Source organism: Cyprinus carpio, chromosome A6, assembly GCF_018340385.1.
Source record: "Cyprinus carpio isolate SPL01 chromosome A6, ASM1834038v1, whole genome shotgun sequence".
Lineage (NCBI taxonomy): Eukaryota > Metazoa > Chordata > Actinopteri > Cypriniformes > Cyprinidae > Cyprinus > Cyprinus carpio.
In genome coordinates, this window is record NC_056577.1 from 428,858 (window position 1) to 452,727 (window position 23,870).

At 37.8% G+C, this 23,870-nt stretch overlaps 1 pseudogene; it reads right to left on the minus strand.

Annotated features, from left to right (window-relative positions):
* Positions 1–2,522: 2,522 nt before the first annotated feature.
* LOC122134355 lies at positions 2,523–23,798 on the minus strand (annotated as a pseudogene).
* Between the last annotated feature and the right edge of the window lie 72 nt (positions 23,799–23,870).

Below are 23,870 nucleotides of genomic sequence, written 5' to 3' on the forward strand. Positions count from 1 at the left end.
AAAACATTTTTTTAAAATCTTAAAATATCTTCAAAAAGTTGAAATGTCAAAATGCAGACTAATAAAATGTGTTATTTAATTAGGGATGCCGAGGTATTGAGGAAAATAGACTGATGGATGAACTATGTTAAGCTTGTTTAAATTGACTAAAATGTCTACCCAAGTTCAACATGAGTTGGAATGATTTATACTTGGCACATAACCCAGAAGGTTTCAATGTTAAACATGTTAATACTAATAAAAATTGACCACTCAGTTTGCTTGTCTTCATTTCTGCTTTTTCTTAAGAGAGAAAATCTTGTAGTTGTATAACTCAGTATTTAGTGTCGTTCGTTGAAATACTATTATAGTATAGTATTAGTATTTAGAATTTTATATTTTCTGTTTTCATTTTTTAAGGTTTTAGTAATCGTTTTGTCATTTTCTTTTCCTTTTTTTAATGTGGCAAATGTACAGTTTAATGTTTCAGGTTTTAGTTTTTAGTACCTTCAGGTAAGCTAAATGAGAAATGTTGCCTTGGTGACAAGCAGAAATTAATATGGTTTATGCATAAATATTAAGCAGCGCAACTGTTTCATCATTGATAATAAAATGTTTCTTGAGCATTGATTTGTGAAGGATCATGTGACACTGATCACTGGAGTAATGATGCTGCATATTACACATTTAACTGAGTGATTTTTGTAAATGTGAATAAGGTGCAGAAAAGACATTGAAATGGCGTTGTGCATTAGTAAAAATATATTCTCCTTTATATTATATATATTTGAAGTGTAATTTTTTAAGACATTATTTCTATATAACCACTAATTTCACTTAATATAAAAACCTAGAGTAAAAACTACTAAATTTCTCTTTACCTAAGAAGATCTCAGCAGTGGTAAGGATGCTCTGGATGACAGATGAATCTTAACCAGAAATGAATTCCTCGCTATCGCTCCAGTAGAAAACCTTCTACGACCCTTGGAACTTGGAGGAAGCATGAGCAAGTAGACCAGAAATATCCAGTTTATTCTCCATCAGCAGAAAAAAAATCACAGAAATGATCAACATGCAAGACTGTCAATTCACACACCCTCACCACAGACCGTTCATTGAAAATAAAGATTTGCACACAGACAAGCAAGTCATTCACCAATGATCCAGTGAAATCAATTGGTTTCACACTCTCACTTACATATAGACATCAAAATACTTGATAAAAAAAGTCTCTGTGCATTAGTACAGTTTGTTCCACATTATCTGCATGTGGGTATGAGGATATTTTAAAACTTGGGCTGGTTTCTGTTCTTAACATCTCTCATTCAAAAATCAGTTCTTTCACATTTTATAAGGGTCTCTCCCTAAGATCACGTTTATCTCTTGTGCTTTAAAAATCTATAGCTTGTCGACTGAGGACTTTTCTAACTGTGGCCTTTGTTATTGCAGATAAATGGGGTTCTCTTGTCTCTAAAACCAGTCATACACCAACACAATAGTATTTCTATCATATAAAATCAATATTATAACATACATATAGAATAGTCTTGTATCTTAAGTCCACAGTTGGTCAAAGGGATGAATCGGAGGTTAAAGATCACAATACACGTTCATCCTGAAGAACACCACATCCGGTGCTGAGATTCAAGAAAAACAAACCTCTTACATCCAAAAAAATATGACCATCTATGAACATTTCTTTTATGGCACAAACTTCCTGAACAATTTAATAGTTTTTTTACTTTTTATCATACATACAAAGAAATACACATACTTGCAAATATTTCAAGCAATAAAATCTTGTAAAGGAATGGTGAAAAAAGAAGTATTTTTAAGGTTGTAGTCGGTCCAAAACTCCTCTGAAATCCTTTGGTATATCCCTCCTGCTAAAGATATCAAACTGAACTGCACTCAAAATGTAACGGTTTAAAAGAAATTCAACTCTCAACACAATGAAAACCTAAAGAAACCCAATGCGTCTCTCTATTACCTGGCACAACAATATGCATAAAATCACCGTTCTGTCATTCTTGGCAAAAGCTTTTCTGTCAGTCGCTGGTCAGTTGACAGCACACGGTTAAGAGGTGATGTAAAAGGAACATGCACCATCCAAGATGGCCATCTTCCAATTCTGTGATGACATGAGAATGTACAACTGTCCTTCTAAAAAACTTGTCAGACCCATTCCTCCAGAGCAGAGACGGATAGGAGCGAAAGCAAAGCGATCACTATCAACACAAGTCAAGCAAACCAAAACTTCTCTGATACATGTTTCTAAGAGATTGAAATTAAGAGATGAATAAATGTTCCTAATGTATTTATCTTATACAACAGTTTTTTTCGTTAAAATCTTCACCGCAGTTTTTCCTCAGTCTGTTTGTCTTCAACAAGCTTGTGCATGATGTAGTGTAGCTGAATTCATTTGTGTTTGTGTGTGTATGTGCGCACTTCAAAAGAATGAGGAAGATGATGGACAGAGGAGCAGTGGCGCCACCCGGGTGGCTTAGTCTGCGTAAATGCATGATGGACTCCACGTAGTCCCTGGGAAGAGGCCTGTGGTCCCGCTCATCACGCCCTCGAACCAGCCATCGTCGTTCTTCTTGATGACGTATATGATCGCCCCCTCCTGGAAGGATAGCTCGTCTTCTTTGTCTCGCGTGTAGTCGTAAATCGCCACCACTGATGGGAATAGTGTGATAAAGATAAGAAAATCAATGGCTGGTTATGTTTTTATTGAATTAAGTATTACAGCATGACAGACTGTGCTACACTCTAAAATATTGTATATTGTGATGCTGTGATCAACTTTTCTTTTGTTAGGGAATTTAGGCTTTTCTCTTAGGAGCTAGCTTTGTGTTTGTTTGTTTTTTTGGCCTTTGCGCACCCCTGAAGTTGTGCTTTCACTCATGGTTCTGTAAATAAATGTGTAAAGGATCGCTGATTGTCGATTTTAGTTCATGTTGCGGCCTTAGCCCTAGACAGGGTCGTGACAATTGGGGGGCTCGTCCGGGATCTGAACCCAGGACCAACTCGCACCCCAAGCGAGAATCATACCCCTAGACCCCAAGTTTATTTCAAATTATAATTTTTTTTTTTAATGGTGTTCAGTTTTAGTTGTAATAATGTAATAACACTGTATCCATTTTTCATACTGGAAATTACTGTGATGCCTAAATTCACTTTTAATATTTTAAAATGATTTTTTGGGTTTGTTGATTTCAATTATGTATATATTTATTATTTAGTTGTAATATAAGTGACTGATTTGAATTTTTATTGTATTTTTAATTTATATAGTTTTTATTATATTATTTCATTTATATATTACTATATTTATTTATTATTTATGGGTCATTAGCCAAAATAATAAAAAAATAATTGGCACTGGCCAGATTTTTAATACCCTACAAATTCAATTAAAATTTAAAACCCTACAATTTTTTATAGTAACCCATTTCCACTACAAGAAACAAATACACACTTTGGTAAATTAAGACATAATTATGACATTAAAAGTCATCAGCTAATATTCACAATGACACAAGAAATTTGGACTCATGTCATTGAGTTTTTATCTCAATGTCACTAATTATGACTTGTCAATTCCAACTTATGTCATAATTATGATTTACCAAAGCTTGATTTTCTTTTTCTTGTGTAGCAAAAATGGGCTACCACAGATTTTCAATAAAACGTATAAACTGTATAAAAAAAATAAATAAATTGAGCTAAACAAGTAACATTTATGATACCGTTGTCAGATTTCATTGCTGGTATGATATACATTATTGAAATGCAATTATTTGATCCTTCTCCATTCAAATCAACAGGAGCATTCCTACATGGTGAAACCAGTGTCTACTGTACACTCTGAGAAACAGCTAGAAATGTACCTTTCTCCAGGTAACTGCGAGGGGCCCATGGCGGTCTTCTTCAGCATAAGGGTCACTGTACTCCACCACCGCTGACTCTTCCTCATCATCACCCTCCTCATCCTCATAGTCCTCTGGAGGAGGTGGAGGCGGGGTTGCTTCCTCAAACTCCACCTCTTCTGCAGGAGGCGGCGGTGGAGGAGCGTCTGAGACTAAAGCGATGAACAAATAATCTTAGACACAAGCTATTTCTGGGAGAATTGTCTAACTTCTTTTAGCTGATGTGAGACAAATGACTCATGCTGGATGGGGAGGGAGGAAAATGTGTTAGTACAGAAATTAGGGAGTATTAAATTTAGAATGGGAAGAATTTCCACTTCCTCAAAACAGCAATAAGATATTTTTTTGAAACGGGGAACAGGCCATGTACACACTACAGATAAATAAGGTCCAAGGTAGTGTTTTCTCCACCACAACATCTAATAAATTATATTATTACTTTTAACTCTTTCAGTCTGAATTAAATGTTATTAGATGAAACAAACAAATGATTAGTCTGACTCTTATACGCCCGTTCTATAGAATTACTCAAAGTGAAGTATTGATAACTGTTTGAGTCATGTCTGACTTCAAATGAAACAAAGTGTATTTACAGAACGTAGGCTGTTAAACAGCAACAGCTGAACAATTCCAGTGTACTTTCTCAGAAAAAATATTTCAGTGTGTACGTGGCCTAACACTCCTCACCAGACGTGACGTGACACCTCAAAACACAAGAGGTATCTTTCCCCTATTAATCAGAGTTTTTGTCCTAACCAGCTGTGATAGAAACCGTTAGGAAAATAGAATCCTCTGTTTCTGCAACGCCGCAGCTGGGAACAAGAACATACAAACTATATGTCCAATGACAATCACAGGTACTGATTATGTGCTTTGTATTATCTTACAAGGGTTTCATTTTATTTTGACTCAATGTGTGTAACATTTTAATAACCATAATGAAAGCGACAATGGATAATTTAGCTCAAATCTTGGGAAATAAGAACGTTCCAACTGTAATCTATGTGCCACTATGTATATTGAATAATGTTAAAATGGATTTTCATTTGTATGCATTTAATAATGGTACTCATTTCATTGCGAATACGATCCTGCCCACATGCTCTTCTGATTGGCTGTGATTTGTGATTGATTTCATCTTGTGACAAATTACTTGCTGCTGAAATCTTATCGGGTCTGGTTAGGACCACAACTGTTGGAAATTCCCCCCCGAACATCTTAAAGGGCTCATCAAATTAAAATTTCACACAAGTTGGCCTTATTGGAGCCAAACTCTGCACCGCATGGGCCCTCCAGGGCAAGATTTGAATAACCCTGTGGTAGATGCACCGGGCACTCAATAATAACATTTAAACATGGAAAAAGTCAGATTTTCATTTGATGAGCCCTTTAACACTATGTTCTAGCAGGTTATTGATGGATCAAATCACATGTGAAGTAACATGCAACAGATCTGCGAAATACAATGAGACATTTTAATATGTAAAAAAAAACACAAAACATGCATGTTTAAAGAGCATGCAAAACTTGTTAAACACTACAAAAAAAAAAAACTAATTAATCTACAACACACATTTGCATGCATGCCCGTTTTGTCATGATATAAAAAGGTAATAGTGACTTTCTCACAATTCAGAGTTTTCTTGTAATTCCAAGTTTACATCTCACAATTGACTTTTTTTCACTCTGATTTATGAGTTAACATCTCACAATTCTTTAACCATGAAATAAATAAAAAAGGTAATTGTGACTTGTCATATCACAATTCACAATTTTCTTGCAATTGTAAATTTATATCTCACCTTTTTTACTCAGAATTGCAATAGAAAAGGTCTAAATTGTGAGATATAAAAAAAGGTCACAATTACCTTTTTTTTTTTTTGTTATCCTATGGCTGAAACAAGCTGTAAACTCAGAATTCAGGGTAAAAAAGGTCCAACTTGTACGACACAAACTCAAAAATTTGTGAGGGGGAAAAAAGTCAGATTTGTGAAAAAAAGAAAAAAAAATTGTTTTTTTATTCTGCAGCAGAAACGGGCTTCCATATATTTGAGAGTATTTTCCCAAATGGATAACTTACTGGTCTCCTGAACCCGAGCCACAAAGCCCATGAGCGGTAGCTGGGGGGTGATCTGGAGAATAGAGGGGGGCGGAGGGGCCATAGGGGCTACCCAACCCAACAACAGGGGTAATTCAGTTCAGAAAGGAAAAACAGAAAGGGAAGGAAACAACAAAAAAATTGAGGGTGGGTGAAACAAAAGGAATGAAAAGAGAGGAAGTTGACAAGAAAACAGTAGGAGATGGCAAGTTAAGACCGAGCACACTGATTTAAATGACATACAAACAAGCTCCTTCTCTAGTTATTGTATTAATTTTCTACCATTATATGGACACTTGAGCATGTCTTGTGTGTCTACCTTGGTTTTGGTTGTAGTGTGGCCCTCCATTAAGCTGGTTTGGATCTATGTTTGGATTTGTGTTCTGAGGCATGTTGTTGGGCTGTCCAGTAACTGATGACGGCCGGCGATAGGGCAGGGAACCTCCCACTGAGGGCGTGGTGTGCCGTGTCATTGGCCGGTTCATACTGTAAAAGTGAGGACCATTGCCTGGGAGACAAGAGAGAAAATTTAATTAATAAAACTAATTCTGTTTCTTCTTTTGAATAGCAGTACGGGATACACAATAGGCAGACCACGATACATTCAATGATATATGGAATGAACTGAAAACACAAAATCACTGACTTCAACAGTATATATGGTGTACCAATATTCTTTATAATATCTTCTTTTGTGTTTCAACAGAAGAACGAAACAACAAGAGTGTTGAAAAATTAAATTTTTTATTTTTGGGTGAACTATTCCTATAAAGATTTAAAGTAACAAATGTAATCTACATTTAAAATGTAAATTGGGAAAATGAGCATCCACAAATTAATCTAAAAAACTCCAATATTGGCCAATACCATAAATACGGTTGCATTGCTATAAACAACATTTCTCTCACTTGGGCCATAGCATTGGATACATTTTGGTCTGGAGCTTGTTGGAGTGCATTATGGAATTACCTTCACCATGAAGAGACATGTAATGTTGCCTAAAGATGCATCCTAGAAGGGAACATATACCTTGTCTTAAAAAGATGATCCTTAAAATACTGTCTAGGTAGGCAGATCACTAGTTTTGGAACAGAGCTACAGAGAAAAAATTTATCCTCGAACCAATCTGTGTCCATGTAATATGTTGGCCCATGATAAACTTCCTAACTTTGATTTATGAAACATCTCAATCTTAAAAGAACGACCCCAAAATAGTATCTAAGAAGGATGAACAGGAAGTAAAGATGGACCAAATGATGTGATGGAGACAAATGCCACTGGGAATGTAATCCAACCAAGAGCTGGAGCACGGATGCACAGCAAGCCAAGACAAACCAAGCCCCATGCTGGTGAAGCCTGGGTGAGATGCAGGAGGGATGAATCCTGGGTGACGTCAGGTAAATCACGTATGATCACGTGCAGGTTGTCACTCAAAAAGATGGACGAGTGTGGAGATGGATTTGAGTGAGGAGCTGATTTTTTTGTTTATGACTCACCTATGACGGGACTCACTTGACGGGGGTCCTAGTTGCAGCAGCAGGGGTTGGAATTGGTAAAAGCTAATGGGAAGGTTGGGGGGAAGCTGTGGGGGTGGTGGTGGTATTTCAGGAGGGCCCTCTGCTGGCAGAGCAGGGGTCGGGGCAGGGGCAGGGGGCACTGGCTCTGGGGTGGGAGGTGGCGGAGGTACGGGAGGGGCAGGGATAGTAAAGCTCGGAGGGGGTTTGGTGAGGGTTGGGAGGGGCAGGTGTTGTACCTGCAGCCCCGCGTGCCATATCAGAAACAGGAAGCCCAGGGGAGAAAGATAACAAGAGTGACAGAACAGATGGTGAAGAAAGGTCGAAAGGAAAAACAGGGTCACAGGGGAGAAGGGATAGGTGCAGCGAGTAAAAGAGAAGGAATAATAAAGAGGCAGTGAACAGAAAGAGAATTATCATCGCTAATAGTGGGACAGGAAATAGCCTTCAATACAGTAACAACGATAATTTCTTCAGAACCTTGGACAGTTGTCAGATTCATTTACTAATACTTAATCACACAAAGAGCAGGAATCTCACCGGGAAAGGCTGTGGGCGGGGCTGGGGTTTGGCACGGCAATGGGCACGCCCACGCTTCCACTCCCACTGTTTCTTCTCTCGTGCTGCGTACTGCGACTGCTTGGGATGGACTGCCGCCGCTGCTGCTTGCCACTGCTGGACACACACAAAACACATCATTGCTACCCTTAACTGCCACAAATGGTCAAGAACCATGCCTATGACAGGACAGCCGCGGCATGAACTTTTTACTTCCATAACTTAACGTATTTCCAAGAACTAGGTGGAAAAAATGTAGGGTGGGACTTCATTTTCATCCTTCGAGAGTTGATCCCCAAAAGCGGTTGTACCAGAATGAAGTCAGACGAAATATAAAAGGCTAATAACTGTTTGGTTATAAGTGACGTCAACAGAAAAGAAAAGTCATTTTAAAGGAAGAACAGTTTATTACATTTCGTTTAAAGAATTGAATCATTCACAACAGTGTGTGCCATTAAATTTAATTTTACCTCACATTCAAAAAAAAAAAAAAAAAAAAATCATTTCAGCACATTTCATCAAAATTTTCAGTGACCAGGCCAAGTAATTAATCAATTTTTGATTATTTCAGAATTTCAGTGATTATAGGCTCATAACTTAGCAGATAAAACAATTTAATTGGCCTGGATGATATATAGCCGGTATTTGTTCATATCCAATTACCAATAGATGACTTAAGGTTATAAAGACTATACTTGGTCATTTTCTCAGACTAACTAATGGTGGAATGATGAAATGACTATGAAGAATATTTGACCATTTTAGATTGGTTGAACACAATAATAGTGGCAGACTGATTGGAAAAACTGGCCATTATTCTGACAGCGATTTGGGACATTGTCAGATTATTGTAGAAACAGATAATCTTCTGTAAAGGTGCTTTGCAATGATTTGATTATCGTTAAAAAAGCGCTCGTCGTACAAATAACTTGAATTGAATTGAATGAATTATCCGCTAATGTCAAGCAGAAGTAATTCCAGATTAGATCAGCCAACACTTATCCACTTGGCCAAATTACATAAGCATTTCCTTCTTTGTGTCAGTTTTCAAATCTAACAACAGCCTTGTCAATGAATAATGCACATTCTGTATTTAAAGAGTTTTAAGATAATAACATTTTAACAATTTTGCTTAGTTTAGTTTTTTGCACAATCAAAGTTTTCTAAACGTACCAATCACTTCCACCTGTGATGATCAACTTCAGGGTGATTTTAGGGTGGAAAACAGCTGAAAAAAAAATAATCTGCTGCTTAATATTTCTGTGGAAACCGGGTGATAATATTTCTTGAACAAAGTTTAAAAGGTTGAAACTGAAACCCAGTTTTGCAAACATTTTTGAATGTCTTTACAGTCACTTTTTATCAATTCAATGCATCCTTGCGAATAAATGGTATTCATTTCTTAAAAAAAAAAAAAAAAACTTTGAACAGTACTGTATTGAATGTACAAAGAGAGATCTCTTCATACACATCTCGCATGGTCATTGAATTGAGGAATTGGGTGTGCTGAATCTTGAGAAGAGGAAAGAGGAGGAAGAGTTCTGTAATGAATGAAGTATGTGCTCTCTGTTGTCCCCTGAGACTCTCAAAATCAGAGTGCTGAGAATGCACACAGCAAAGAGATGACGAGATACGTGTAAAAAAGACTGAATAGAAAAAGACGGTAAGTGAAAGAGCAGGAAAGAGCTCTTCTTTAAGTAGGCTATGGCTGTCTGAACCCAAAAAAGATCCAAATAAGAGAGATAGAAAGCAAAGGAGAAGAAAAGAGAAAGTTAGTGAGTGACTGTTACTTTGGCCGAAAGTCACACTGCAACAGACACCAAATAAAGACAGCTTAAAAACAGAACAACAGCGACAGGAAGGACAGACGGGAAAGGAAAAGAGGATGCAAAAAAAAGAGGGTGAGAAAGTGTGAGGGACCTCTTTTTTTTTCCTTTTTAAAGTTAATTTTTTTTAAAGCCTGTCCAGGGGATAATGCTGTGTGTCTGTGTGTGTGAGTACCTGTACGTGCGGGTCCTCTGATTAACGGATGCAGTTCTAAGCCGGGCTCTGCAGGGGTGGTGCGGTGTTTTCGTGTTGGACTCTGCACATAGTCCGTTAGGGACGACTGTGTGGACCGCACAGGTTTCGAGCGTCCGGTAAGGGGAGTGGCGCCTGCCGAGGGGGGGGCGGGGTTAAAATAATTTAATATCCACTAAGGGGTGGAGTCAAACATCATTGTTGACAGACTCCAATAATTACATACTGAGAGATCTTGTGTCACATCTTGTAGTCTGAAATCCATTTAGAACATCACAACAGTAAAGCAAACCCTCATGAGTCATGTCTAATTTATAGATTTGTAGATCTGCGAGGCAATTAGGGTTGGCAGTATCACCAAAATAGACCAAGGAGTAATTTTATGTCTGGATCTACAAATAATATCAATATTTGAAACAGAATGTATGACAATACAGTTATTTTTGCTTTTAAACTCAACAACAACAAAAAACAGTATAGGTTTAAATAATAAAGTCACCTGACAATGCCTTAAGGATAATAAAGTGAACTGAAATACTTAAAAAAAAATACTTAATTAGAAGTAGAGCAAAAAATTGGTTCGACCAATACTTTTTACACTTTTCAGTTAGTGGTTCTCTAATAGAGTCTACCAGTAAATGTCAACACCACTGTGCATTAAACAGGAAATAACAGTGTTAGTTTCATTCTCAAGTGAGAAATATGTAGCATTTTATCTTAACAGTTAGACCACAGTGAAGAGAATGAAATACTTTTGATTTCATGTAACATCATTTTTTTGTTATTAATGACATTTTCTAAATGCAATTTTCTATCTGTGTGTAGTTAATAAGCAAATGCGTTATTATTATTAAGTTTTTTGTTTTAATATTAAATTGCTGTATACATTACATATAAAAAACAGAAATGAATAAGATACTTATTAAATCAGATACTTAAACACAAAAATTGTTTGGTCATATAAAAAGCCATTACTGCTTAATCCTTATATTCATCTAATATGAACTTCTATTTTTTTTTTTTTTTTAGATGGATGCAAAACAAAAGATATGGTTATTTCATAACAAATGACAGGACAGTGCAGCATGAACTCTTTTGTACCATGCTGTTTCATCCCACTTTTGGGTTGTTTGGCTTCCCATACTAGCAGAAATCTGTCATGTGTCTGTATGTATTAAAGAAGCCTGTTGTGTTGCATACAGAAGGTTGTCTGCATTGCTTGTGGTTGGACCGTTGTGTTGCCATGGTGACAGTGAGGGGTTGGGGGTGGGCCATGGACACGGGTATGAGCGGGAAGAATAAACACAGTCGAGATTTTATACAGTAACAGACATCAGACTGTAAAAACTCAATGACATAAAAATAATACTAACACATCACAAACACAACATGGACAGTCTTTTCTTCTCCACAGTGACCTGCAGTGGCAGAAAAAGGCACAAAAGACTGAAACACAAAGATCCAGAAAGCTTCAGTGTGTCATATCCCTTAAAACATAGAACAGAAAATGAGTCCGTCCCTGAACAGAGAAACAAGCCAAAACTGTTAAAGACAATACAAACAACACATTCGTAGATGTGGTGCGAGCATGGCTCTGGAAAATGGCTTTCAGGAATAGAGATTAGATAAGAGATGGAGAGAGAGCGACAATGAGAATTTTCCTTTTCAACCAACCACCATATCAACATGTGCACAATAGTATTCTCAACAATTCAAGGGGGTCTTTTCATGCATTTTTATCATGATTATTTCACTCCTAGATGTCCATTTATAATGCAAGTTAAGCTGCTTTTTGCACTAAAAATATGATGATGCTAAAACAATTCAGATCAGGCTGAAATTATGTCTGAGACCTGTAGCTGAAATGCACTCAGTAATTTTTTTTTTATGAATGTTTCAATGGCAATATGGACTTTTGAAAATGTTTTCCACAGTTATGTGTGATATTTACAGTTAGTCATGAGTAGTTCAAGTACATATTTCAAAAGTATATAACTGCCCATTTCCTGACAAATTATTGCTTTCATTTTATCAATATCAAAGATAAATAAAAAAAGAGCCTTTGCAAACATGTACTTACCTCAGGTTTCCTTTGCCCCGGGCCGGGGGGCTGGGTGTGTTTCTGGGGGTCTGGGCAGCTGTGCGTGGGAGTTGGTACCCGCTTTCCTTGAGGGTCATATTCTAGGGCCATTGACCTGTGGGGGCAAGTGTCAAATGACTCATTATCAGAACAAATGTAAAGACACGGAACATTCCAGCACCAAACACAAAAACACACATCAAACAAGCCCAACTGAATCCTTACCTTAACCTTAGTAACCACACACTCAGAAATGAAGGCAATAAGAGAGGGTTGAGGGAGAGAAACAAGATGCAAACAGTTTAGCGTGAAGTGTAAAGAGAAAAACTCACACACATGCAAACACACACAGAGCAGCTAGTTCGGTAGCGCCCCCGCAAGTCCACCATATGATCCAAAGAACAAAATACATTCCATATTAACTAGTGATGCACAGTATATACTGGTATTTTGACAAACATTATTATATTAAAAGGTGCAATTAATAAATTTTTTGTTTTTGATTTGTCAGGCTGAATATAGCAGCTGATAGCTGACTATTAACAAGGCAAAAAGTCTTATAACACCTGGGTGACGCAGAAATAAAGTGAGCATAGTAATTTAGCTGGTCATGTGATGTGTAACATGGCTGGTGCAGTGCTTGTAGCCCTTTATGGAAAGGAAAATCTCATATGAATTTACTTTATTTCACACTTTCACAAACATATTAATGTTTGCGTCTAAAACCAACAATAAGTACTTGGTTTATATGTAAAACACACAAAACAGACTCTAAAGGTGTCCGTAAAAACTAAACTACTGTTTTCTGGCGAGTTTTTCACTGTTGAAATCAAGTCATTTCATAAAAAGTTTGGAATTTTGTGTGAGGGCGAATGATGATTTCCCATGCAGGTTTAGACATCAGGTTCACAGCGTGGTCACACATATACAACTGGCTTCATCCATCCCTACCTTTACAGCTCATGGTTCCTAGCAGTCATCCAGCTAGACTGTAGGTCAACGGGCTTGCGGATGTAGGCGTACAGGCCTCTCAGGATTGGCTGGTTGCAATGATCTTGTGCTGTGCGGGAAGTGTTCTTATTGGTGGTGAGGATGCCAATCTCTCGCCTGGCCACCTTCTCTTTATGGATGTCCACCGTCTGTGGAGGAATGATGTCGTATGATTTGATGTATGCAGAAATTGGTTCATGGAAAACCAATCCAGATTACAGGGTTGTGAGCATGAAATCACAACCATGTTAAAATCAAGAAGAGCCTAAAAGTAAAACTATTGAATGACCAAGCAGTCGCATTCGACGTGTTTTCAAACGTTCAGTTGATAAATAAATCTTATTTTAGTTAATATAAAGGTACTGTCATACACCGAAAGTTTTAATACTTAGGGTTATTGAATTTAATTATAAATCTTTTTACTTTTAGGTAGTAATATTTAATAGTGACGCTTTGCTTTAGAAAATTAACGTGAATATAGAAGCAAAATAACTTGCAAACAAAAACTGCAATGTACCACCCTGCTCATCTCAGACAAGTATAAGATACCCACACTAGCAGATGTCTGTATAGCAGTATTAATAACAAAAGCACCTGTGAGATGTTGTTGATGGGACGGGACTCCATGCGCGCGTAGCTGAGACGCCTGTATGGTCCAGCATCTGGAGCACATTGTTGGCGAGAGTGTTGATCAGATATGCTACGCTGGCCAAAGACTGAGTAGTGTAGCTTTTGGTTTTCTTCTAGAGCTCTGTGCTTATCTGGAGACTATATGGAAAGAAAAAGGAAGAGGAGAGAGAGAGAGAGAGAGAGAGGGCGAAGAGAGAGAGAGATGAGAGCGAGAGAGAGAGAGTGTGTGTGTGTTAATATCAGCACAGAAGGATGAATAGAGGTGAAAGAGAACATGATCTTGATCGTGGCCTAATTTCTGTTCCCTCGTTTTTACCTGCCTTGAGGATCGTGTTGCAATCACTGTTTCGCTCTACTATAACATAATAAGATACATTTTTTTAAACCGGTGGCGTGCGAGCTTACATTATTGAGTGTTGTCTTGAGATGTGCATGCTTTCATTTTGTTATGTATCCTATTAAAGGGATACTCCCACCCCAAAATGAAAACATTTTGTCATTAATCACTTACCCCCCTGTTGTGTTCCAAACCCGTAAAAGCTCAGTTCATCTTCAGAACAACAAATTAAGATATTTTGGATGAAAACCGGGAGGCTTGAGACTGTCCCATAGGACTGCCAAATAAATAACAGTGTCAAGAGTCCATAAAAGGTATTGAAAGACGTTGTCAGAATACTTCATACTGCCATCAGACGTGCAATATGGTTATATGACGAGACGGGAACACTTTTTGTAAGCGAGAAAAAAACAAACAACAACTTTATATTCAATAATTCCTTTGTCAACGGTCTCCTCTGTGTCCTCTCCATATCACCGTATGCTGTGTGTGCTGGATTCTGTGTCATCCACGCCACAAGGATGCGCTGTTTTATTTCAAATCAAAGCAAAATACATGTAGAAACAACGCATCCTTGTGGCACAGATCCTTGTGGCAGAGTATTCTGACAATGACTTTCATACCTTTTATGGACCTTGACACTGTTATTGTACTTGGCAGTCTATGGGACAGTCCACTAAGCCTTCAGGTTTTTCATCCATCCAAAATATCTTAAATTGTGCTTCCAAAGACGAACAAAGCAGTTTTGACGGCCGTTTGGAATGAACATGGGGGGTAAGTGACTTAATGGAACAAATATGTTCATTTGTGGGGTGGGACTATCCCTTTAAAACAACCCCCCAAAAATTCAAAGATATGGAGGGAAAAATTCCCCACTATGTAGATTTTTGGTTTTTATTTATATATTATGTGATAAAGTTTGAAGCAATTTCACAATGCAAGAGTTGCTCTTTTCCTCAATATCAGCATCGATTATTTGTTGGACTGATTTTATCCAACAGCTGAATAAACCAAGTTAATATTAGGTGATACTATATTTTAGACACATATATCTGTCTTTCATCAAATGAAATAGTTTCAAACAAAGCCACAGAAGAGAACGCGATACCAATCTCTGAATGAATTCCGTGTTTTTGAATATGAAACGAGTGAGTCCGATGATTTCAATGACCAATACACTAAATGCAGTCACTTGATTTGCTCCTGGAATGAATTATGATCAGTCATTTGAACAAATCTGTTAATAAATGACTCAATTACTCGGCTTAAGAAGTGGCCGTGCTGCCATCACTACTTTTGGAATTATTTTGTTTATATTAAAGGCACCAATAAAATCAACATTCCTGAAAAAACAGCCAAGGCCCCAACGACAAAAATACACTCAAAATATTTTTTAAAAAAATCCCAGTTTGACTATAATTTTTTTTTTGTCCAATATCACCACTACTCCCTCCGTTCATGATTGTTCCTCCTTTATATTAATGCACAAACAGACACTGCGCAACCAATCAGAGCAAGCCTGGAACAGGAAAAAAAAAAAACGCCTCGAGTCACTGCCCTCATATGGCCGCCTACAATCCTCATTCACGCGCCTGCCCGGCTTATCCATGGTGATGCTGTCAAATATATGGAAGGCCCAGTGATGTACGGTGAGTTGAGGATAGCAGGGGAGGAGGGTATGTGTGAACCTGAAAGGGTGAGAGAAACACGCTGATAGCATCAAACAAATTAACAGCCAAACGCTAATTCATATCAAATCCAACTAAAATAGTAATTTCTCCAATATCAGCAGACTGAGTCTTACTCCTGTACCTGAGCTACATTAGTCATTAGTTCATCGCCATTCCTTTCCCTCAACGTGCCCCGGTTTTTTGTTCCAGGACACCAACCTTTCATTATACTTTTCTCACTGTTGCGCCTCACATGTATCACTCTTAGCCGAATGGTGTTGTAGCTAGGGTGTCTATGTGGACCCCCTACCACCTCCACCTGGCAGGGCCAAACTGGATGCCTCACCCTCCGAAATGGGAGGCCCATGCTGTCTCCTTCAGAGCTGTTAATGCACCCTCTCCCTCTGCGAGTAGGGCCGGGTGGAAGAATCTTTTGTTGCCAAAATCTCGACAATATAAGCAGCTTCTTTTCCCTCTATCTCTGGGTCCCAAAGAGCATGTGAAGATCACAGACAGAGACTACACGTGGACCAACACTAGATCCTCCCTCTCTATCGCCAGCCATGCGCGCAGCTGGCAGTTCATAGCCAGAGAATGAACACAACCTCTGCCAGGGTAAGGCTAAAAGTAGCCTAATGTTGATGTAATCTCAGTAAACTACACATTATATCTTTTAAGTAAAAGTAGCATTATGGATGGTCATGTCATAAAACGGTTTTTCTATGTCCGCTTGTAATTTGGGTTTTTGCCCACCCATGATTATGACAATTTGATAAAAATCCCATTGTAAGTTACTAAGTATAACCGCGCTTACATGTCCTAAGTTTCAGGGATCCCCACACCTTGATACAGGCCCTTCAAATTCAAAGGACTTTTCAGGTCCAGGTGGTTACCCCTCAAATTCAAGGACTTGAGGGGTTGAAACCAACCACTGGATCAATCATGCGCATGCCAATGTCCATTGGCTCGTTTAGACCGACACTCAAAGTGGATTGGTCCCTCTAAGCAAGCATCACAATCCTTGGTCCTTCTGTCCGTGCCCTCCAAGCGATTTCAAACATCTTCTCGGGAGACTAGAGTGACATACATACCCGCGATGTGCCTGTTGGATTGTATAATGAAATGAGGAGATCCACAAAAAAAACAAGGGGCCAGGGGCACCCCCTTTTGAGACATAGTTGCATTAACTGAGAATTAAATATGTTGGTAGAGGAAGATATAATTATGGATTTCTCTCCAGGGACACCAGAAGTTTTTCCCCATACAGGCAGGCGAGCTTTATGAAAAGTCATTTTGTCACTGGTGCTAAACCTGAAACACTCTCGCTAGGCTGCTGGGCCCCTGAAGCTGGACATCAATAGGTCTTTAAAAACCAATGGTCCTTGGGTCAGACTGTGGTCGGAATGGTTTTTTAAATGAAGTGTGACGCTCCCGCCACACTTCTCTTGTTACACCGTAATTATTATTTTGGTGTTACCCTGGAGCAGAATTAGGCCTCGCTCCCATCGTGCTCTACCAACGCATATTATTTTGGTTCTTCCATGTGAAATCCAAAAGGAAACAGAAGCAGAATGTCTGAGCTGCTAGTATTTCTTAACCTCAAGGTAGGGTGGAATCATCTATCTGCCGTGTTCCAACCTTTAATCTAGTAGCATCACAAAAAATTTAATCTCCCCCGTGGTTTTGGTGTGCTACGTTTGTGGGCGATAGGCCTCCATCAATCAATAATCAGCACTATCGCTCAACCCCAACATCGGCTGATACAGTATGAGAAATTCGCGTGCATTTAATTTTTTATATTTAACTGTACCTAGTTTCATGTGCCAGAGCATCACAAACGCAGGTCAAGGCTAAAAGTCAAACTAATGTTATTGTACATCTATTAACTACACATTATATCTGTTAAGTGTAAATAGCACATATGGATTTCTGTTCATAATACTTCTCTTTCCTATGACCTGAATTTGTTTTTAACATGATTCAGACGCAATTTGATAAAATCATTGTAAGTTACTAATTTATAACTGCTTACATGTCCGATCAGTTCAGGGATCGCCTCACTGACCGTCGATTAAAACTTCAAATTCAAGGACTATTTTCAGGTCCAAAGTACCTCAAATTTCAAGGACTTGATGATGGGGACTACATTTCAAGTGAGAGCGACGGTAACATCGTAAGAAGCATCTCTTTGTAAGAGATAATTGGTGTTACAAGTTTATTCATGTCTCTCAACACTAACTATTTGTTACCTAGCTGCTGTTGTCCATTTGATTTTTGGTCCATTAGTGACAAGAGATCTGATACTCCATGTGCTTGATATCTATCTGTTCTCATACAACTGACAAGAATGATTCAGTTACATTGTCTCCTAGTAGACTGTATTCTAAAATGATCTCGAATATAACTTTTGTGCATGGATTTTATCTGTAAAGAGCTCAGGCTCATGTAACCAGAACGTTGTCAGATATATAATATAGCTATATATACTAGATATATATATATTATAATATATATATATATAATATATTATATATATCATAATAATATCTGTGCTTATTAAGTTTTTTCTTACCTCCAGTGTGTTCTGCATCTAACTCTTAAACAAGCAAAAGCAATTCAACACATTAATTTACGGCTGTGTGTGCTGTGAAACGTATTTGTATGTTTGTTTACACCGGCAAAATTCGCTAGTAGTTTACGGTTGCGTGCGAGTGCATGAATTGTCATGCTAGGTGCTGGACCACCACATTTATGTGTCTCATTCCTGGCAAAAAGTGAGGACCAGTGGTCGACAATCCGGCATGAGGCATGGGGCTGACGGTGCACACAGGGGCTGTAGTTGGTGTGGTTAAAGTAGTGCGGCCAAAGTAGTGCAATGAACCATTATTCCAAATATCAAAACTGAAAATGTCATTTCCATACCTAAAATACATTTTTACAGTTACTGTTATGCATATTGATCATAAACACAGCTAAAAAGCTTCTTACTAGTGCCCCTCCTTCCACAAACACTTAAACATCTAGCACAGTTGTATCATAGGTAGAATGCAAAATGTTTCAATACAAGCATTTCAGTCAAATTTAAAATTTAAGCAACATTTGAAACCTTTAACCCACGCGGGGAAAATTAACCCATTTACAGTTTAAAGGTAGGACATAGGAAAGAAAATGCAGGACTTGGCAAACCCTGCATTCAACACGAGCGTGCAGGTGTCAGCATTTGGTGACTGTAGAAAGTACAAAACCGACTTCATCCCGACATTTTGGGTGATTCAGAAATCTCGGCCGGCGGCCTTTTTTTCCAGATCCAAAAAGTGAGGACATTCAAAAAGAGGAATATGTCCGGGAAAAATACGAAGTACCTAGGAAATATGGTCACTCGCTAAACACTTCACATAACAACGTAAATCCCCCTTACACTGGCAAACAGTACAACACAAAGTACCTCACGTGGGAAACTCTACTTATTGCATGCACTAACATAACACGTAAATGTGTACTATGGTCCGTAAAACCAAGTGTTATCTCTAGATGTGGCAACAACTAATGTAAATCAAGCAAGCTATACATAGTACCTATATAAGCCATGAGGTATTGGCAAAATAACAACATTAGAAGAACCACATTAGTTTTCGTTTCTCTTTTTCAAACACTAAAATCTAATTAAAAACCACCCCTCTTTGGTCAAGCATTCAAATAATGCATCCTCATAATTTTGGACTGCAGTTATATCTGATCAAATGCCCACATTATTATTCTTTAACTTGGGTTGGAAACAGCAGCTACGCGCGTAATTATGTCTCTTATTTGTTTGCTCTGTTTTGTAACTCAGGAATTTACACAAGCATCCAGTCTGGATCCAGAACACCTGAGAAGAGATGATGCCAACCCATCAGAGGGACCTCAGATGATGCTAACCCTGAAACAACATACAGAAATAACGACCATTTTGGCTATCCAAGTTTGATTGCATAATTGCTATATACTAGTGTTAATCGTCTGTTTGTTAACGTTTTTAATTGATTTTTCCGAACAATTCTGCCGTATGCACATAAACTGACAGTCACCACTGATAAGCTACTACTAAATATTGTAGAAACTTAATTTATCTGTAAAGTTGCTTTGCAATTGATTTGTATCCCAATGTATTTTGTAAAAAATGCGCTATACAAATAAACTTGACAAGAGAGTTTGAATAATATGGAATTTTTCCTGAAAAACTCTTGCACAAAATAAATTCAAGCCACTTTCAAGGACCTGTGTCAATGTATGTTTATTTTCAAAAACTTTCCAGGGCCTTGGAATTTTTTTTTCAGATTCACAAACTTTCAAGGATTTCAAGCACCTGTGGGAACCCTGTAAGTTATTCTAACAGCAGCTACAGAAAATGAGCAAAGAATATTTACATTATCAAAGAAAATCATCACTGACTTCAGTCTAGCGCGAGTTTACGCACTTTAAAAAAACACTCTTGTTATAATCAATGAAGCTATCTACACCGTATGATGAATAAATCTCTTATACTTACATCGCACGTACATCTGCACTTCGTTGTTTATGATGAGACAATTGACCATATGCACAGTGTTCTTTAGAACTTCCGCATTAAGATAAGCCAGCTCGTAAACTTCCGGTAAAGCGTCATTTGATGTTGTAGTATATATAGGTAGAGACTCTTGAGACCCTCTCAGAGACCTCTCCTGCCTCGTTCTTGTCAGAAACTGAGAAACAAAATAATTGCAACACCGTGAATAATGATAACGGCATTAACATGTTATTTAACATTTAACAAGAGCCTGGTAATCCCAGGAGAGTACCTACAAATAATTGTACATCTAAATGCTGAAAAACTAAACACTATCGTTAACTGTTTAGGCTAACGTTAGCTAGCTAGCAACGCTATCTCGTAAACAACATCATAATTGTATTCCTGATAATCAATAACTGACCTTCAAAGTCATGAACACATTTTTAAAACACTTAATATTTTATCATCTTTACCATTTCTCATCTCTATAGCTGTGCAGTAAAATTCACTTTAATGGAATCGTGTGTGATTGGTTATAACACGCAACACTGTAAAACCGCTGAAAAATAAATATGACGGAACACATAAGCCCTAATATTAATTAGATAATACTAGCCTGATAATAATAATAATTATTATTATTATATCATCAATGGCAACAGGCAATATCTCTAACTATTGTCGATACACAATACTATCGTCTATCGGCACAAAACTAGTTTGAGCACTATATGTCAGGTCTTCAAAAGCCAAACGAAAGCTTTATGTAAGGAATGGCCTGTTGCTTACATACTGATATTGAATAATTATACACTGATAATGAATATGCAGTACCGCTTAAATCTAATTTACAGTCATGATTTTAGATGTCATGTGACAGATTACAATGCAACACATGCGAGAACCAAGGGTGATTTGGAGTGAATAATAATGTCATATCTGTCATGAAAGGTTCATTTACTTTAATTCAACACAAATAAAAGAGATTTGTGAGCTCCAGCTCAGATTTTTTTCAGAGATGAAACAGTTTATTTTTATTTTTTCTTCCTGCAAAACAGTCATATGGCTTTCCAAGATTTGGAATTGCTCTCAAGTCCTAGTACTTCTTATATTGTACTTTCATCTTCTCCTTTTTTAATATGTATGGACATTTAGCCATTTGGTGTTCCACTGAAGAAAGACAATCATACAGGGTTTGAATGTCATGATGAGGAGACAAACTATGGGAGAACAGTCATTGCACTGTCAGCTCGAGATAAAAACCTTCTTTTGTCATTAACGCTTTGAGGAAAACATCAGATTCATTCAATAAAACACTAGAGGTCCAAAACGCACTAATGTTTCTATCAAATGCAACATTTCTATATATGACCATGACACGTGCAAAATAATGCAAACAATTATCTATTAATATGACCTTCCCAGAACAAAAAACGAATGTGATTAGGCTTATTTCTGCAAAAAAAAAAAAAAAATTATAATTCCTGACAAGAATGAGAACCTGTCTGAATTCACAAACATATCTGTATGCAATATGCATGAATTCAGGGAGTGGGAAATATTGGGTTACATACTAAACTAAAACCAGACCACATGCAAGCAAGACTCATATCAACCCAAGCTAAATGCTGCCATGGAAAGAAATCCAAGCTTGGTCACAAGAAGCTTTTTATGGCATTTCTGAACCTGCTGTGACAAAGCCATGAGAAAATACAATGTTCACAATTCGCTCACAACTAACAGATTTTCTTTTCAGATGACATAACAAAATGCATTCATAGAGCATCATATCTGCTCTGCACGATTCCCTGAGTCAAATCACAAAGCAAACCCTGTTTAGCATCTTTACAACTGTGAGCTCTCATTCTTAAACTCTAACCCGATGATTGTTGTGCATTAACAGGCCGGCAAACGCTAGTCAAGCATGCAATATTTATCAGGAACGCATCACGACTCAAAAGTACTGGAATCAGCATCCACAGAGAACAAACTCATATCCAGTGACATCCAGTCACTGATCTGCCGGGGCCCATGTGACATGCTCTGTATTTTTGGAGCAATAAATGTCAAAAGTTTGATTTCTAATGCACTATTTCTGAGGGACTACAAACACTAAACAGAGAAGTCCATATCCTTACACACCCACTTCTGTGGATCCCCCAGGAATGCTGAAAATAACACAAATTTAGTCATTCATTTTATCGTTCCAGAAGCACTTTACAGATTCCAGAGTGAATCATAAAACTCATGCTAGCAGGAAAAAAACTGCATTTACCATAGTTCTAGCAATGGTACTTGTATAATACCATAGTAAGCAAGCACTGCATTACCATAATTAGACAAACATAACTAACAAACAAACGGTATTTGTTGGCAAAAGGCAGATTTTAAACCTAACCGCCATATTTGTCATGAAAAGATACCACAGTTAATCATGTATAACAATAGTAAAATTTTGCGATTTCGAAAATGCAAATAAACGCGATAGTACCAAAAATACTAAAACAGAAAACTGTACACATTCGCTCTCGATAATAAACTAACACAAACAACACCATAATAATAGCAAACTAGTAAAAACACTAACATTAATAGATAATTACACTAAAAAGCAAAATAATCAAATAAAACAGTCCATAAGCCCCCAGTATTTAGCAGCAGAGCTAACTTCAAAAACACTGCGCTGCTGTGATTAAAATATCTTCACAAACGCTATTATACATTAACACACCACTTTAAATCATATCACTCGGTTTTAATTATGCATATAAAACGAATAAATTCATATTAAATTTAAAAAGAGCTAAAGTAAACTGTCTTTTGATGTGATACACTTGAGGTTTACTCATTGGTTTCGCTTCGGCTAGCACGTTAGCCTACTAGCTCAGCGTTTGAGGCCCCATTTCTGTACAAAACCACTGGAAATATCAACAAAACGCCTATAAAGTGTGTTAAGTGTTGAATTAGTGTAATATAAACCAGTATGAATTACAAGCAATAATAATACGCGATGAATTCAGTCCGCTCGACTGCACTGTCACTCGACAACACAAGCAGTCGGATCATTAATCTCTTGTGTCATTTCTCATCCGGTATCTGGCCGTGTCTCGGATGTTTTCAAGGTTTTGTAATGTCACCTGAATGTAGTTGCTCTCGCAGTACTCGGCGACTCTCTCTAGGTTGGCGTAGCTGTCCAGCAGAGCTCCTCGACCAGCAGGAATCTCCTCTTCCAACAGCATCTGCAGCTCCGCCATCTTCACATCTTACTGATGCATGCGGGAGGAAAACACCACCATCACACTCCCCTCTCCCTCACTATGTGATGCACGCAGGAGGAAAACACCATCACATTACCTCACATTCACAATTCTCTTTCCTCCTCCCCTATATGTTCCTTTGTCACTCTTTCTGTCCCCTTTTCTGTCTTTTTGCTGTATCCCAAAAATGCTCTATACAGAATGGTTTCATTATTTGGCCTAGATAGACAGACAGACAGACAGATAGACAGACAGATAGATAGATAGATAGATAGATA